This window comes from Apis mellifera, linkage group LG3 (genome assembly GCF_003254395.2).
Source record: "Apis mellifera strain DH4 linkage group LG3, Amel_HAv3.1, whole genome shotgun sequence".
Classification (NCBI taxonomy): domain Eukaryota; kingdom Metazoa; phylum Arthropoda; class Insecta; order Hymenoptera; family Apidae; genus Apis; species Apis mellifera.
The window spans coordinates 8,744,881-8,763,720 of record NC_037640.1 but is presented as its reverse complement, the minus strand read 5'-3'; the positions used below and the strand labels follow the sequence as shown (position 1 = coordinate 8,763,720).

General features: G+C 38.9%; 1 protein-coding gene across 2 annotated transcripts in view; it reads left to right on the top strand.

Moving 5' to 3' along the window:
* The first annotated feature begins 3,273 nt into the window (after window positions 1-3,273).
* Window positions 3,274-18,840, top strand: part of LOC100578925 (protein Tob1) — a 103,599-nt gene continuing 88,032 nt past the window's right edge. For both annotated transcript variants that reach the window (XM_006563992.3, XM_016911501.2), the window contains exon 1: window positions 3,274-3,973. The gene's annotated coding sequence lies outside the window, so the exon portion shown is untranslated. The remainder of the gene's footprint in view (window positions 3,974-18,840) is intronic.

Here is an 18,840-nt window from a genome sequence, read left to right as displayed (position 1 = left end):
GATTCGCTCCAATTTGTCGAGATTGAACGAGAAAATTCAGTTTAAAAATCTAATTTGTCTTGATTATATATATATCGGTTGCTGATGAAATGGAAAGAATTTAAGTTTAATTTTTTTATTAATGACGATGAATAAATCGAAAGAAAAATCTAATTCGTTCCAATTCATCGTTTCATGATCAATAGAAACGAAAGAATGGTTTAAAACTTACTAGTGATCTTCTAAAACAATTTTGTTTCAGAAACCTATGATATTTATGATATAATAAATAAATTGAAGAGCGAAATAGCGAGAAGAATTGCGAAAATTTTTATCTAGAAAAATGTCAATCCCACGATTTTTATGGAATACATCGAATGTAACAGTCCAATTCTGTAATTGGACAAAGTGTCGGCACTCTCGATTTTCATCGCATCTTGGTCCACCGACGAAACCGCTAAATCAGAGGCCGAATCCACTCGATGTCGGTCGATCGATCAAACGGAGCAGAGAAGCGTGGTTTCGAGCAACGAAACTTCACTCATCAACAGTGGCGGAGGCAAACTTGGAGTCAAAGCACGACAAGTGAACGGCCCACTTTCGCCCACGATGGGGCCGCTCACTGTTCCCTAATTAACAAGCGAGCCTAATTATAGAATTACAGACAACCGATTCGACGTCGGTTGCCAATAGGCGGAAATTGGGAATCAAACAGATTCATCGAACGCCGGGAATCACCTTGAGAAGCGTGGACAAAGGCGTTCGAGGGTGACGGTGTAACAGCCTTGACCCAAAACGACCCTGACGTTTCTCCCTCCAAGCCTGGCTGCTTAATGGTTATTTCGTTCGGGAACTTTGTCGCCGAAAACAGGCAGGATCCCTTGTCTTCGATCAAACGAGATCCCGATAAATTGTTACCGCTTCCGTCTCCGTTGTACAATTTCGTTTCACGACTGTGGAACTTGGTCGCCTTCTCGATACCCTTCTCGATAAAATGTACCGTTTATTATGCTGAAACAGATTCCATGCTATTGGCCGAGCGTGAAACACGTGATTTCAGATTTTTTATCGCGAAAGAAAATACCAAAAATATTTCGTTATTCGATGATGATATAATAATTCGTTTGCAATAATTATCTCATTTAATCTTACGAATCCTCGAATAAAAATTGCAAAATTTATTATCGTTCTCTTCGTTCTCAAACTGTTACATCGCGAAAATGGAAAAAAGAAAAACAACTCCTCGACTTCAAACGCAAATCTCCAAGGATCGTAGCTCGAATCACGCGGTCTTATGCCCCTTCAAGAATCCCCTTCCCTCCTTCTCCATCTTTAAGATTTAAATCTCCGTGCAAAGCGAAACGTTGTGTGTACAGGATGTGCAACGTTTTCGCCGAGCTGGGGCAAATGTCAAAGTTCAGTACACACACACACACACACATACACGCACATACATGTTCTCCGCTGATCAATATTGCTGGATGTGTTGGTTCGGCAGTGGCAGTGGCGCGCTTTGAGACGCAATTGTCCTCCACACTGTGCCGACAAGCGGAATGGACGTCGTTTGACCTTCGACGAGGTATCTTCCGCGGGATTTTCTCAGCCGCAACGATTCCCCGCCACGCCCAGCCACGCGTAGGCTGGAACCCGGCCGTCGAAAGGGTAAAGGGCGCAGTGCACCCTGGAATCCCAGCAGGAAATCAATTACCAGGCTTTAAATCCCACGGAAGGCTTTCTATCGATCCTCGCCTCCCACGGAAATATCCGCCATCGTTTTGCATCTGTTTATGAAAATCTCGTTACGGTTCCATTATCGAGTATCGAGCTGGCGGCTTTTCCATCCACGGTGAAACGGGGTTTTAAACGTGACTCGCGAAACGCGGTGGATTTCAATAAACGGGGGGCCGAGCGTTGCCGAAGAGAAAATTTAGCGATTGTTTCGATAGTTTGCTCGTGGAATGAACATTAAGCGAGATTTTTAAAGAGAGATTATAAAGTTCTTTTGAGAGGATTTTAACGTATGATATACGATTCAAGTTATTGAATTCGATTAATTGAATATGCGGACGTACGAAGTCGTAAAACGTTATATAGATTTTCAAACTGCCTCTCTTCGCCATTAAAATTTCCATGAAATTGCCTTGCGTAATGATTCTTCCATAAAAAAAATATTACCATTGTTCATCGTCACGACATCGTGCACACCATCGACGCACGACCAAGAAGTCGCCGTTTCCGCGAAGCGGATCCACGTCTGATACACGTGACCCGTTCGTGAATCGTTATCCAACCCATCCAGTTATCCGCAAAGCCTGTAGACCGCGAAAGGGTCAACGCATTCCGATCCCGCGGAAACGTTTGTATCGTTGCAAAGAAACCGCGCGCGCGAGAGAGCGAACGAACGAACGAACGAACGAACGAAGGAACAGGCGGGCGGGCGAGCAAGCGAGCGAGCGGCCCCGATCTTGGCCGCCCGGCAAGGACGAGGTCGCGAGCGCGGCCTAATCGTCGATGTTACTCTCCGTACTCTCTCCGCGTTCCGGAGCTCCGGAGCAAAAGGGGTTTGTGTGTGCAGCTGCAGAGTGCAGGCGCACCCCCGGGCCACGCGTTATATAGATAATACACGGACGCGCGAGGCGTCGCACGGCTGGCGAGGAGAAAGAAGACGAGAGGAGACGGACACGGAACAGAGAGAGAGAGAGAGAGAAAATGCATACACGCGGAGAGGGCGGATAGAGGGACCGAGAGAGGAAAATGGAAAAGAGTGGGTGGTTACCGGTGGCGGGTCGCGAAACGGGCCGCGCGGGGGGGCGAGGAGGGTGGCGAGGATTCGCTTCCGTGTCCTAGTAGCACTAATGACCGCCATCCTCCCCTCCTTCCGTTCACCGTCCTCCCCACCAGCGCGCCCTTGCACTCGCTCCCCACCACGGGACCGCTCGCCCCCACTCCCGCCGCCGTTCTCTCCCCTCCGTCTCCCCACCACCCGCGGCGCACAGGTTCGCGATGACTCGGGTTACGTCATAGCGCCTAGAGCGTGCCACTTCCCCCCACCCCTCGCCCCCCACCACGCGCGCCGCTCTAGTAGCAGCTCCCCTCCGATCGTGCCGATCCCCCCTTCCGCTCTGCCCTCACGTATACCTCCCCGATCGCCGCGATTCTCCGCGACACCCCCCCCCCCCCCAACTCGAATCCTTGTCGAGTATCCAGCAGCGCGGAGCGAGTATACACACGCTACGTGAGTGAGCTATATATCTTTTCCTACTATAGCGGCCACCACTCGGCGAGATCGTGGGGGACCCGGCAGTCTCCGCTGGTACACCGAGCTGTGTGTTACCGTTCCTCGCTTGTTGTATCACGTTCTCCGCCGTAATCACCGTCGACGCGCGTCCCATCTGACAGACCTGTAGTCGCGGCACCACGTCGTCGTTTCCACACACACACATACACACACATACATATACACATACGCGCGGGCAACCCTATATATATATATATATATATATATATATACATGTAAACTCATATATATGTGTATATACTGTACGTAGAAGCAGAGAGAGAGAGAGAGAGAGAGAGAAAGAGGGGGAGAGATATACACACTGGTGACCCAGCAGCGTACACGCCATCCCCTGTAATACGCACATCGTATAACGTGTACGAGGTCCGTGCACACACCATCCGCCGGCACACGCGTCCTCTCGCGCACACGGACCACCGGTGAACATCGAGGATCCTCCTTCGATACACCGGAAGGAGGAGATAGAAGGGAAGGAGGTAGCAGCGACGCGGGTGTTCCGACCAGTGCTACGACGGAGACGCGAGGAAGGAATTAACTGCCGTTAATCTGGCACGCGCGATCGACGAATTTCCAATTAAGTGAAAATATCATCGCGGGGAAGATAGACTTTTGGTGCGAAGCAGGTGCGAACGGTCCTCGTCTGTTTCGTCTCTTCTTCGTTCATCGGCTACTGACATCGAGGAATAGCACGTGCAGGTGTGTATCCGAACGCGGGCACGTGCACGCTCGTCACGCTACGTGTATATGCATACGTATTTCTATGCGTGTATGTGTGAATGTGTGTGTATGTATGTATATATATGTATGTATATATACGCGTGTGAACGTGTGTGTTGCGTGTTTGGCTCGATTAGGTGAAATCGAAGGAAGAGAACGAGGTAAAATTTTAAAAGAGAGACGGACAGGTAGGCATAGGCGAGCTCTCTGTCGATCCAATCGCGAGTGTTACTGTTGTTGTTGTTATTATCATCATCCTCAGTGGCGTGAGTCTCGTTTTTAATCGATGGTAAACACCGAGCCGTGAGTGTTTCTCTTTAAAGACGCGAGTTGCGAGTCGAAAGGTCGCGTAAACCATTGGGGACGAACTAACAGTGAAACCGGAAACGGCCATCCGAGACCGCCGCGGTATTGTTCGAAGGAAACAGTGAAACGGTAATTAGAGTGGATAAACGTGGAATATTTCGAGGAAATTCCTTCCGATTATGCCTGCCACACTTGGTAATCCTCTCTTTTTATCTTGGATGTATCTTCATACGGATCGAAACGAAGATCTGTCGTTTCTACGTATCTTGATGGATTATTCGATCCCTTTTTTTGATTTTATTTATTATTCGAGTATTGCAGTGGTTCCACATTCGAGAAATTTCACCCCAATGTTCAGAAAACACGTTTCTTCCCCGAATGGAAGGCACTGATCGCCGATATCTCGCGATATTTTGCGAAATTCCGCATAGAATAATTCTTTTTTCTTCTATTTTCAACTCGTACGAATTGAAAATTCTAGTCGATCTTTCTTCTCGAACGACGTACTTCTCTTATTTGAAAAATTCTTGTTGCACGATCTACGTGCCCTCGCCACGAAAATCTTGTACAAGAGTCTTTAATGGTCCTGTCGAAAAGGATTATTTACCGACGAATCGACTTTCAAGGTGAGCAAAAGGCGAGGGAAACTTTCCATCCCACGTCTCAACCCTTTCGCATTAAGCAGCTCGTAAATATTGACTTACGGTCGAGTAGGCGTAAAGATCGGTTCGTCATTTGTGCTCCACGAGTGGCTCCGTTGACAGCTATAATTTGTATCGTGCGCAGTTTACATTGTTCGCGACCAAACCCGCTCCTCGCTGCCTGCATAACAGCGCGGCTTTAAATCAATGTACCACCACGTTATTGATAAAAGGGGTACGTACATATGTATCACGTTGCACGACAGTTGCGTGTCCATACACGGATGCACGCGCTCTGTACTTTTCCCCTTTTTCTTTTCCTTTTTTTTTTCCTTTCGCATCCACCTCGACTTTCCAACCGTGAAACACGAAACGACCCGAATTTCCTCTGTTTTTCGGGGGCCAAAAGTTCGAATTTATTTCGTTCGTCGAAAGAATCAAAGGATAGGAATTTTTTTTTTTAAATCGCACGTGTTCCTGCGTCGCATAAGATCTTTTTTCCAAGATTTCGAATCTATTTCGTTCGTCGAAAGAAATAAAAACGATAAGAGGACGATTTAAAAGATTTTTTTCTCAAAATATATTTCAAAGAGTGGACAGAATTCTATCTAATCTTAATATCCAATTTTTTTAATTACAAAACCTACGACGAATTATCGAAATCATTCGATCACGAGATTCAAGATATCAACGCGTATTTCCACGATATAGATTCGTCTCGAATACTTATTCATTAGACTCGACATGTCTCTCAAATCGAATACCATTCCATTTCTAATTTCAAAGAATTAACCGTGGAATTTGGCATAGCGATACGACATCAGCTTACGACAGGTGTTGTAACTGGCCCAGATTCCGGTTCGTTTACCAATAGAACCGCTTAAATATATCGGTTGATTGCGCAAGAAAAAGGGATCCCCGCGAATCGCGGATTTCTCCCTGCGATCGGCAGGATCGATAGAAGGATGTTCGTTTTCTATCCATCCTTCGATATCCAATCCAATCTGCCATCGTGGATCTGTGAAGGAAGAGCGGCCAATTAAGTCCGCAAAATGTCTCGCGCGCATTTCGATTCATCATCAATTTCTATACCCTCGAATCAGAGTCGATTCGTGTCCACGACGCTTCTCCCTCCCCCCGTGTCTATTATTCATTTGACGAGATTTATGGGTGAATCGGTTTCGCCAAGCCTGCATTTCGCGTGTGGTATTCGCGGTTGGTTTTTTCTTTTTTTTTTTTTCTTTTTGGAATTGCAAACCTTTTAACGCGAAGAGTGTAAATCAAATGGATGCGTGAAAGTTGATGAGTTTCGAGGTGAATTGGATGTACAGGGTTGTTTTTAAACGCGCATTGAGATTCTCTCAGGTGTTCTCCAGGTGTTAAACGCGTCTTTTGAAATATTTTATGATTAATATTAATGATCGGGTGAACGCTAGATTGTCTTATAGAGATAGAGTCGTTTTTTTTTTTTTTTTTTAGGATTTAATTACGAATCGAATGAAAATAAAAATTGATAATGATAGTTTTTGGATGTAAGATTATTGATGAAATATTAAATATATGTGACTAGCGTTTTAAATCTTTGATAGATAGAGTGTTTTTTTTTAATTTCAGTGTTAAGTAGGTTGGATAAGATAAAAAAAGATTTTATTACGATATTAGCAATCGAGAGTTCTTGATCTTTCTGAAAAATGAATATCTAATTATTAATGTCTTTTTGATTTTCTTGTATATTTCTTCACTAAAGGATAGTAAATATTTTTTTTTTTTCTTTTTTTTCTTTCCCTTTTTGTTCTTTTCCATCGATGTGTAACTTATAGAGTCGAGCGTAAATGGCGTATGAATATTCCGTGAAAATGCAGAATTCTTTTTAGTAAGCATTAGTAACCATAGCAACCATTCAACTTTCATAATTTTCTGTTTATTACTCGTTGAATTATTACGTTATCATGGCAAGGGTACGGTACGTTATTTAACACATCCACGTGCAGCATTTAAATAGAGAATTTAAATGCTTGCCTCGTTTTCGGAGCTCGGCCATTTCAAGAAGTCTGATCACGATGCGAGTTGCAAAGGATAATTTGAAATGTGATTAAATTTAAGCGAAAATACATGCTTGTTTTTAATGCATTTTACATAATATATATATACGGATGTGTGTGTAATGATTAGGATGATAATGATGATCGTAATTCTGGTAACAACTTAATTAAGAATTAAATTGTATATTATAGATTTTACGATCGTTGTTAAATTCGTGTTGCAGAACCTGTTTAAACATCAATTTTACATTCATTCAATGTAAATGATAATTAAAAAAAAAAAGAGAGAGAGAGAGAGAGAGATGGAGAAGAAGAAGAAAAAAATTTACTATCAACGAAAATGAATATATTATAATAAAAAATCACTTACACACACGTTAAAACTGATAGATAGTTGATACTTGACGCGCGTTGAAATAATTAAGTGAAAGCATAAACGTGATAAAAAAAAAAAAAATATCAACTTCTCAATATTCGAAATTCGCTATCGCGTTTCCACGATAATAAATTAAACCGAGAGATTAAGGAATATTCTCGTTGAAATACGAATTCCTTATCTTCTAATTAAACGCTACGTGACTAATACAGCATTATCCTCATTATACCTAAAAATACATTAAAAAAAAGAAAAAAAAAAAGAAAAGTGAAATCAAAAATATCTGTCACGATTCAAACTCGATTCCCTTCCGGTCTCTCGATTTCCGTTTCTCAATTTTTATTCCATCCGCGTAACATTTTTTTCTTTTTTTCTTTTAGCCACGAATCCTCTCATCCGAAAATCGGGGAAAAAAGATCGAAAAAAAAAAAGAAAGGAAAAAAAAGAAACTCTCGAATCATCCGATCCAACACAATGCCGCGAAATTAATTATACAAGCACTCGCGATTAATTACAAGAAGCGAATAAAACGGAAGAAAGTTGGGTTGGATAGCGGACAAAAGGGAGGCGTCGCGACGTCGTCGTTAATCGTCTTCGGGATTTAATTACGCGATTCAACCGTTGGATTTTTGCGCGGAAACGCGCGCTGCCCGAAAGCTCGTTGTCGGTCGCGCGCGCGATTTCAATTCGTGCTTCTTTCCGTATTTTTTTTTTTTTCTTTTCTTTTCCATTTCCTTTCCCCTCCTCACTCTCTCTCTCTTTTTTTTTCACTCTCGAGCTCACGGCTCGAGCTTTTGTGCGCGCTCGCTGCTGCCGGATTTTTGCATACCAAAGGCCACGGAATGTCGACGCGCGGCTTGAACGCTTGAACCCGCCTCGACCAATTACGCCCCCTGAATTACATACATTTCGCGACGCATCCCCGTTTACAGAAATCCCGTTTTTTTTGATCTCGGCGAAGGTGTCTCGTGATTTTGAATCCGAAGCACGCGTCTAGGTTCGGCGTTTTAGACGGTTTAGAAAAGCTTTGGATCTGTTTTTCCGCGACACCAGACGAATTGTCGGGGAAAGGAGCGATTTTATGAAGCGAAGACGTTGGAAAATTTAAACGAAAGCGAAGATTTTTCTTTTTTTTTGAAAGAGGTTTTATTTTTGGGATTTTTTAAGGGCACATTTTTGCAAAATATTTCTTTATTCGTACGATTGGAAAATTATATAAGAATATAAACGTTATCATTTGGATGGAAATGTTTTTTCATTTTGGTGAATGGTGAAGATTTTTTTTTCATCGAATTAATTCATCTGTGAATTTTAAATCAGAAGAATAATAATTTCTTTGATAAATAGAAAATTGATTTAGATGGACGTGATAATTTTTTCCATTGTTTGGAACGAAAAGTACTTTAATCAAGGTTCTTTTATCGGATTATTTTTATTTTATTTTATTTTTTTCATCGTTTGAAAAATTGCATAGAATTGTTCTTTTTTTTTTTCTTTCTTTCTTCGTAAATCTTCCATCTCACTCGGTGAATTTGAACAAAATGGACGTGTGTACACGTCTGAACATATGAATATTGTCTTTGGATAATTAAAGACCGAAGACTAAGAAATTGACGACAATGTGACGTTCAAGCTTAGCAAGGCCAAAGCTATTTAAACTTGAAACGCAATTGCGTAGATAGGTGACAAATGGTATCAAAATGGTTTCTAAAAAAAGTTTCTTTCCATTATCAGTATAATTATCAACAGCCATCGTTCCATATTTCTTTTGTTTTCCTTAACTAAACTGTAACCCACTTACGATATATTATTATCTCCAAATAAAATATTAAATTTTCCCCACTAACATTATGATTAAATTAAAATATCATTTTTTTTTTTTTTATATATATTTTCATCTTCTCGCGCAGACTCGTTGTATATATCGAAATCAATATCTATAATAAATTACACGCGAAAGATAAGTTTAGAAAAACTTGGCTTAGCTTTATCTAAATTTCTTCGCGAACAAAGAAAATTATAATTATTATTCTCAATTATTTTTTTTTGCCGTCAGCAAGAATGACGTGTCAAAAAGTAATAATAATATATACTTTAACGTTAATTGCAATATCGACCAGTCATTATATTAATATCAGTCGTACAATTGACACATTTTTATCATCATTATTGCGTTGTTCGTAATCCTGGTAAATCAAGTATCATCTATCTAAAAAAACGTGCGCATGATTATAGAAATTTTCGAAAATTTTAATAATCCCTTTTTATCATTTCCAAATCGTTGAGCGAATTTTCATTTAATTACTTTTTTTTCTTTTTTTAAAATACCTTTGTGCATGAAATATTCGAAATTACGAAAATATTTATTACTTTGAATAGAATTGATAATCATCAATGAGATTTGAAATTCAGATAAACGAAGATTTTTCATATTTCCATTAATAGTTAGTAGGGTATAACGGTTGATGGTTGATGTTTTTTTACAACGTTGTTTACAAAACACGGTAATATCTGAATGTAAAGATAGAAGACTGCGAAATTAATCATTGTTTTTTTCATATCTGTTATCGAAAGGTGTAACGGAAGAAGTTATCAGATGAAACGTGAAGAGTTATGTGATGAAATGTAATCGTAGATAGAAAAGAATACGTAGAATAAGATAATAGAAAATTGTGCAACTTTTTCCTTTCTTTTTCTTTCTTTCTTTTTTTTTTCTTTCTTTGTAATCGTGTCAATATCATAAGTGAATACAATAAAATAAAAAAAATAAAAAAAAAAATCATTAATATCAAATCGAATCAATATCAAGTTGAAAAGAAAAATCATTGCTTTCTTATTCTATCTATTTATAAATCTAATCTATTTTTCAAAATTTCGATTAAGATTTGAATCAAATATGATCTTTTTCTTCTTCTTTTGTAAAAGAGAAAGAAATTCAATACTTCTTCGCAACTTTGATCCACATTCTCTCTCTTTCTCTCTCTCTCTCTCGCTCTTTTTGTTTTTTTTTTTGCCATTTTTCAAAATTCCAACTCGATTCAATTAAGATTCAGGATACTCTCTGGTCAAGCAACTTGCTGAATTACGCACACACGCCTCTTTTATCCGTCCGCAAGTGGATCCAATTACGCTTTATTGTGGGGCCTGTTATTGTATCGTCCGTGTAAAAGCAACAAAAGTCGCGTAACCGGTCGCGTTTCTGGGCCGTTTTTCCCTCATAACCGTGATAATAACGGCCATTAGCGGCGTTAATTATCAACCTTATCGCGAAATTTATCTCTTCAAGGTTGGCCACACTTGTGTGTACGTTACCGAGATATTACCAGGACTGACCTGCATTATCCTTGGTCGAGTTCGGTTATGAATCGGGAGGAAGAGGGAGGGAGGAGGGTTGAAACGAACCCCCAGCGGTTAAACCGATTTACGCCCGATTTATTTCAAAAATCGTTTGTTCGAATCGAGGGTGTCGAAGTTAAGGAACGAAGTTAAAACCTTTTTTCTCTTGACTCTGATATAGAAAGGATTATTAAGAAATTGTTGATTTTGTTCTTCTGTATAATACGAGAGGATATTCGATCGACGCTTGTAGTTGGAATCGTGGAATTTCATTGGGCTATGAAAGAAACCGTTTTAATCCGAATCTGGATTATCTACCCGGGATTAATATTTCGAGTAGAAGAGGTGTAATATACGTAATAATGTAATTTGGCGGTAAAAGTGTTTGGATATTGGTTGAAGGTTTTTATTTATTTTTATCGTATCTATTTTTCTCTTTTTTAATCATCGTTAAATAAGCAATCAAATTGGAAGAAAAATCGCTTTAATTTGTAGAAAAATATATGGTTATTTTCCATTATAATAAAAAAACTCGGAGAAATTCGAGATATAATTTATTGTTTACACGGAGGTCTAGACAGGAAATTTTTAAAGCGTTGAAAGTGTTGAATAATTAGCGTGCTTTATAAATCTCGATATATACCACACACGAGTATAGTGTTTTTCTTTTCTCTTATCGACTGTTAATTGATTTTTAACCAATTGCTGCTAGAATTATCTTTCAGAAAATTATTCTTTCGCAGCGTTTGAACAACTCATTAACGCGTGCTCGGTCAATTTGGAGAATTATACACGTTTTAATATAATGTGACTAAATGATTCAATGTTGCACGAAGAAGTAAAAAAATAATTGATGAAAATTGCAACTATTATAGACAAACGTTATATTGTGTATTAATTATAACGGATTTAACACTTGTGTAATAATTATACGATTTAGTGAAATCTAATGAGTGAAATTTAAACGAAGATTAATAATATTTAATGCTTCAAGAGTGTAATCAACTTCTACTTCTTTTTCGTCGCAAAAAAGTAAGAAAGAATGAATTAAAATTTGATTTTTTATTTATCGATTTCGTAGAGTAGAAAAAATTCTCCAATCTTCATCAAAATCGAAACTAATTATTAACATTTGATTCGATTAATAATTCCTTCGATCATAATTCCTTCATCTTTATCCTTAAATAAAAACAAACAATTCTATAATTCGAAAATTAAACACGAATTAAATCGAACGTGGCACAGATTCATCTACATCTCCATAATGAATCGATCGATTCCACGATTACGCACGATAATTGTCGATAATCCCTACAGATTTACAATAACAAATTTAATCCGCAATATCTGCACGAGTCGACATGTCAAAAATTATCGCCGCTTAAAAGCCATTGGATAATCAATTTCAATATCCCGACGAGTCAAAAACGAGGGTGGATTTGAACTCGAAGATTCTAATTTCTTCGATGAATATACATACATATACATATACACCTTGTTTCCCTCGTGTTCCAGTTCTTTTATAGAAAATATGAGATTCGAGGCGAGGATGATCGAACGAGTAATAGCATCGAAACTCGGTTCTCGTTTCCATTATGTAACCATGTTTTAAAAGCCAGTCGAGGAGGTAATTAACCAGTGTTTGCCGTGCAATTATACGAAACGAGGTGTTTTCGATCCATTAGCGCGTACTTGAACAAGCGGAGAGCTATCGTTGTCGGCCGAATAGGGAAGCATTGCGAATTCATGATGAAAAATACCGTTATCGAGTCCTGGCATTCGCGGCCAAAGTTTTTCAACGGGAATAATTATTAACGATATTGTTTGCGTTGGAACATCGATACGCCCTTACGAGTCGAAATCGATTTAAATCGCTCGTCGTTGTAAAAATTATCGCGGATAGAATTTTTTCCTCTTCGAAAAATAAGGATCGATGAGGGAATCGTTTGCGATTTCTTGATTCGAAAATGAACAATAAATCGACTTACATTTTCTTTTGTTTCTCTAAGATGGAAATGGACGATCTACGAGGAAAGAAAAACAAGATAATTAATAAAATTTCAAGAAGGATGGATTTGCCTAAAAAGTGAACGGGAATAATTATTAAACGATATGACATTGTTTGTGTTCGAACATCGATACGCCCTTACGAGTCGAAATCGATCGATTTAAATCGCTCGTCGTTGTAAAAATTATCGCGGATAGAATTTTTTCCTCTTCGAAGGAAAAGGATCGATGAGAGAATCGTTTGAGATTCATTTCTTGATTCGAAAATGAACAATAAATCGACTTACACTTTCTTTTGTTTCTCTAAGATGGAAATGGACGATCAAAAGGGAAAAAACACAAGATTTAACAACAATTAATAAACTTTCAAGAAGGACGGATGTCTACGAATTTGCCCAAAAAGTGAACGGGAATAATTATTAAACGATATTGTTTGTGTTGGAACATCGATATGCCCTTACGAGTCGAAATCGATTTAAATTGCTCGTCGTTGTAAAAATTATCGCGAATTGAATTTCCTTTTCGAAGAAAAAGGATCGATGAGGGAATCGTTTTCTTGATTCGAAAATGAACAATAAATCGACTTACACTTTCTTTTGTTTCTCTAAGATGGAAATGGACGATCTACAAGAGGGAAAAAACACAAGATTTAACAACAATTAATAAACTTTCAAGAAGGACGGATGTCTACGAATTTACCCAAAAAATGAACGGGAATAATTATTAACGATATTGTTTGTGTTGGAACATCGATACGCCCTTGCGAATCGAAATCGATTTAAATCGGCCATTGTTGTAAAAATTATCGCGAATTGAATTTTTTCCTCTTCGAAGGATAAGGATCGATGAGGGAATCGTTTTCTTGATTCGAAAATGAACAATAAATCGACTTACACTTTCTTTTGTTTCTCTAAGATGGAAGACTTCTCTAAGGTTTAACAACAATTAATACACTTTCAAGAAGGACGGACGTCTACGAATTTACCCAAAAAGTGAACGCGAATTCTGGATGACAAAGATGACTCATGTTCCAAAAATATAAAAATATCCGCACGGCTGATGAAGGTAGATGAGAGATAAAGCATGGAATAACGATTAGCACGTATGATCGAGAGAGAAGGGGGGGAGGGAATGGCGCGAGGAAGTGGAGAGAAGAGGAAACGAGTCAAAGGAATCGCGGGCAGCGTGGAAAGTGGAGCAATAGCGGAGAGTTTCCGGGACGAGCGCGACAATCGATCCCCAGGTCTAATCGATTCGATACTCCCACGCCCGTTCCAATCACTGGCCGCACCGACTTTACACAAGAACGCCGCGGATTGGTCGGTCGCAACCCGGTTGCGCTTCGTTTTCGTTTCGGCATCATCCATCGCGTTTTCCGGCAACCCATAATTTTCGTCCACGATATTCGCAACCGATATTCCGCGCCAATTTATGGCCTATAGAAGTGTCGCGTGCCTCGCCTCGTCCTTTCAAACATCCATCCGATTTTTTCGAAAATCGTTGCTCCCTTACTCGCGTGACCTCTTCGCTACTTGCGAGATACGACAAATGAATTTTTCCTCCATTTTAAAAGATGCTATTATTAAACGTTTATTATAGAAAAAGAAGATTTTGGAAATAAATATCTTACACGTGAATAATATTTCAAGTCGTCGCACTATGAGACTTTTTAATTTTCGTATCGAATTTTTTGATTCCAAACACGATTGAAATCATTAAATTTTTTTGTTTCCAACTCTGACGCGATATTACGTTGAAAGAATAATTGTCGCTTTAGTTATTATTTAAAAAAGTATTCAACCGTTAAATTTTACCTCGCTGTTCGGATCAAACAGAACTACTTCGCCTCGTTCGATTACAGATAACTTGGAAGACGAGTCGAAATGGGAATCGAAATGGGATACGAATGGAGAAGTCGAGCAAAGTAAGAATTCGTGTTCGGATGGGTAACGGAACGAGGTGTTTCGCGATAATAGGCCGTGGTAATAGCCAGGGACGTTATTAATGAGCGATAACAGGTAAAAGGTAACGGTTCCCGTAACACGATGACAGATGCAGCTGGCGTAATTCGAGGCTGCAATGACGCGCGATTATTAATTGCACAGCGTGGCGCGGGATCGCGAATTTTCAATGTTGGTCCGCTCGATACTTTAACGGGACATTGTTGAGCGCGATGGATGGATGGAATTGGAAATACCGCAAGCAAACCGGATAGGGCACGTGCTCGAGCAACGTGCAACGTTCTCGAAACTAGTGATGTAACTATAGAGAAGAAGCCATCATATATATATATACGCATTTTTATTCATTTTTTACGAATCGCATTATGTTATGTTTGATAAATATTTCTTTAGGAAAGTATGGATTAATTGTATAAGAAAAATTATCTCCTCGATTAATTAAAAGATCAAATTACCTTAGACAGGATCTTCCTTCCGGATTGTTGAAGATGCTTGATAACCTTGGTGTTATTTAATTTGAAATCTGAAATGCAAATAGAAATAAAAATCAATTAGAACTAGAAGCTGTAATTTAAATAATTCATAAATAAAAGATTCATTAGGCAGCAGGTACAAGTAACATTCTCTGATTTGCGTTTCTTTACTTTTTCAAATTAAATTAAACCCGAGTACTCGAGTGAACTTATCGACCAAAAGATTAAAAAGAGAGATTAATCCTTAGAGTAAGCGACTCTAAGAGAACGTGATCGATCGATTTCCAAACTCTTCGATCTCCCCTAAATTGATTCGAATCGAATATCGATCGATCGAATTTTATTTAATAATCCCCAAAAAATGAATATATATATATATATATCGATCGAACAAACAAATTATTCGAGTCACATCGGATAAACGGAATCGATCGTCGGTTGGAGCGAAAAAAATCTCTCGACTAACCGCGCTCGTTATTGAAGCCATACTTCTCGGCTGTGCCTCATGCTAATGAGGTTAGTATATCATAACGTCTAGAGAACGAGTGTGCAGGTCGGAGATAAGTCCTTTATTTATACAAGGAATTAGTATGGCCTCGGCGCGCGCGAACGCGCCACCGCATCGCGCTCTCCCGCTATTATTCAATGGAGGCGCGCGTGTACACGGCCGCGATAAATTACGCCACGTATACTTGGCCGTCGGAAGTAAATCTTGCGAGGGGTTACGCCCCCTTTTCAGGGGACTGTTTTCTCGAAACAGCGACCGGTTCCAGCCGAGGAGGAATCGAGAGTCGCCCTCCCCGCATTTCGTCCTCGTTTTATGGGTGTACGCGCGCCTCTAATGGCCGCCACTGCCAACCTGGTGGTCCGTGTCTCGTTTTGAACACTCGTTCCGATATCCTTGAATCTCGTCGAGGTTTCGTGCGCTTGATTCTTTCGAAAAGAGGCTGTTCGAGCATGTATGTATTATAAATAGGAAACCTTGAATTTTGATTCGTGGAATTAATTTTTCTTCTCTTTTTTCTAGTGATTCCTCGTTGAAACGAGTAGATAAGATCCGTATTTTCCATATTTTCGGAAGAATTTAATCTGTATCGAATTTTGGACTTGAATTTTTCAATTGCTAATTCATATAATTGAGATTTCGTCGGTTTTATTAAATTAAAGGGAGCTTTCCTTTTATACTTAAGGAATCTGGATTATTATCGCATATTTCGTCGAACACACGAATGTATTCATATGGATATTTCATAATTACGTGTCTACAGTCTGGAAACAGCGTGAAATACGAGGATAGTGCAACGTTCATTAGAGGCACAATAATAATCGATAATGGAACCTTGACCGAGCCGTAGTCGGTGACGACGTTCCATAATAGAATCTGGAAGATTCGTCGTCGAAAATTTCGATAGTTACTTCTCCTCCGCTCCCCTCCAAGTCGAGATGATTGTTATCCTTTATTTCCAATAAGAAAATTAAATAAACAGGACTCGACGACGCTTGATGACGGATGGATTTCACAGGTTGTTTCATGGCGATAGAAAACGTCCTTTTTCGAGTGAAAGTCGGTCAAGGGATCGTGCGTAAAAATTGGAACGAGTCGTTTATTGCTTAAAAAAGACAAAAGGAGGAACGAGAGGGAGAGAGAGAGAGGATAAGTCGGATTTATTTCTTTTTACAACCTAAATTTTTTTCCTTCTTCGTATTTTTCTCTTTCTTCTCCGTTCTTTTCTTTTTTTCTTTTTTTTTTTACTCGTGACTCTTGAAGAACAGTTCTTTTTTTTTTTTTTTGCGAATGTACATCTATTATTTATTCGTTGGGTGTGTCCAATGAAAGTGTGTCGATGCGAGTTTCATTTCAAACAGATGAACTTGATACGCGTTGTCTGACCGCGAATGGCATAATCTACTTTGGCCGTATTTTCTTTGTTGTGAAAGCTTCTTATTGCATAAACCGACGGGATTTTTCTTTCTATTCTTGTGGAAATTAAAAATTCTATTGCTATAATTCTCTAAAAATATACTATTTCTTAATTCTCATCTTTCGTTCCGACGATTGTTGACCAGTTAAACTTTTAATCGGCCATGTTTGAAAATAGTCTCGCGAAGAAAATAGTATTGAGAGATTAGCTGATATAAATGTTTTACGTCATGAATATTTAATCAGAATATGATATATCGAGTTTTTAATCGAGACAGTCATGCATCATTAATGCTCTAATGAAAATACAATTGATATTCCCATCTGTCGCGTTTCTGTACGTTAATGAATTTACACGATGTTCTCGTATTTCGTTTTATTTAACTTATACTTTGTGTCTATTTTTTTCCATTTTAAAACTTTCAAAAGAATTAATTTAATGGACTTTGAAAAAACGTATATATTATTGTCGTTACGTAAAGTTCGATTGTTTCGTTTAAAAAAAAAAAAAGAAAAACTCAAATATTTTTCTATTCAAATTAAAAATCCACGTAACAAATTATTGTCTTTGAATAATCAACTCAAATAAAATTAATTCAAATTCTTCTCCATCTTCATCGTTTAGAAATTAGAACTTGAATGTTTCTTCAATTACTTCTCAAAATTAATCAAATAATATTTCAACGTCTTCAAGAAATTAATATAAATAAATATGATAAATGATAAACAAATATTACCATCGAATTCGAATTTTTCATTTTTATTATCAAAAGATTCCTGATACTAGAAACTTCTTCGACGCATTTCAATTTTCTCCTTCAATCGTTAGAATTTCAATTTATAAGAAAGAAACAGCGTTCCCGATTTTACGACCACCTTTTCTTAAAAACCAGTGGAAAAACAAAGCGAAGAAAATTCTTGCACGCCTGATCCAAGCGCGTGGAACATTTATTTACCCGAAAGATAAAATAATCCACGTGTTTACCGCAGGAACGGAGGGAAAATATACGGCGAGGAAGGGGGAGGGTAGCGAGCGAGTTCTAATCTACCGCGCGCGGAATTAATGTTAGGTCTCCGCTCTAATACCAATCCTCTGTGGCTTCTCCCTCGTCGCGTACGACGTCGTCGCGCACACGTGGAACTTTCTTGGTGCGCGAGACGTAAGTTGCAATCCATTACACAATATGGCGCATGCGAATCCATCGTTACGACTTCCTCGTTTTGGAAAGGAAGGAAGGAGGTCAATATTTGGGGCGGTGGCGCGATGGGGATAAAATTGATCGTGGCACGGAACAGATATATCTGTCCAGGGTTGTATCTCGTTCTTCTTAGGCCGATGGTGGCTCGAAAGAAGGGGGTTAGTTTCTTCTTTCTTTTATTACCTCCTTGCTCTTCTCGAGGATGGATAGTCGGATTCTTTCGTTCGATTGTTTCCGATATTATATAGAGTTGTTTGGCTGGGATATGTAGTGTCGTAAAATTCGTAGCTACATATTGGAAATGCATGAATTTTTGTTGATATTAGCTTTTATGGAATATTTTATACGTAATAATAATGGTACGATATATTATACACTACGGGGAAACTATAATTAGTTGGCTATTTGGTGCCAATAAGGAGAATTGGAAAAAGAATTGGAAGAAACAATCAAGTTATTTATTATAACGATGATAAGAGAAGAAAGGTTATCTCGTTTACGTGCCATACAGGCGGAAATCTTCCATATATCTTTATATTGTCTCCAATAAAGCTTACAACCTCTTCATTCCAACCCCCTACATC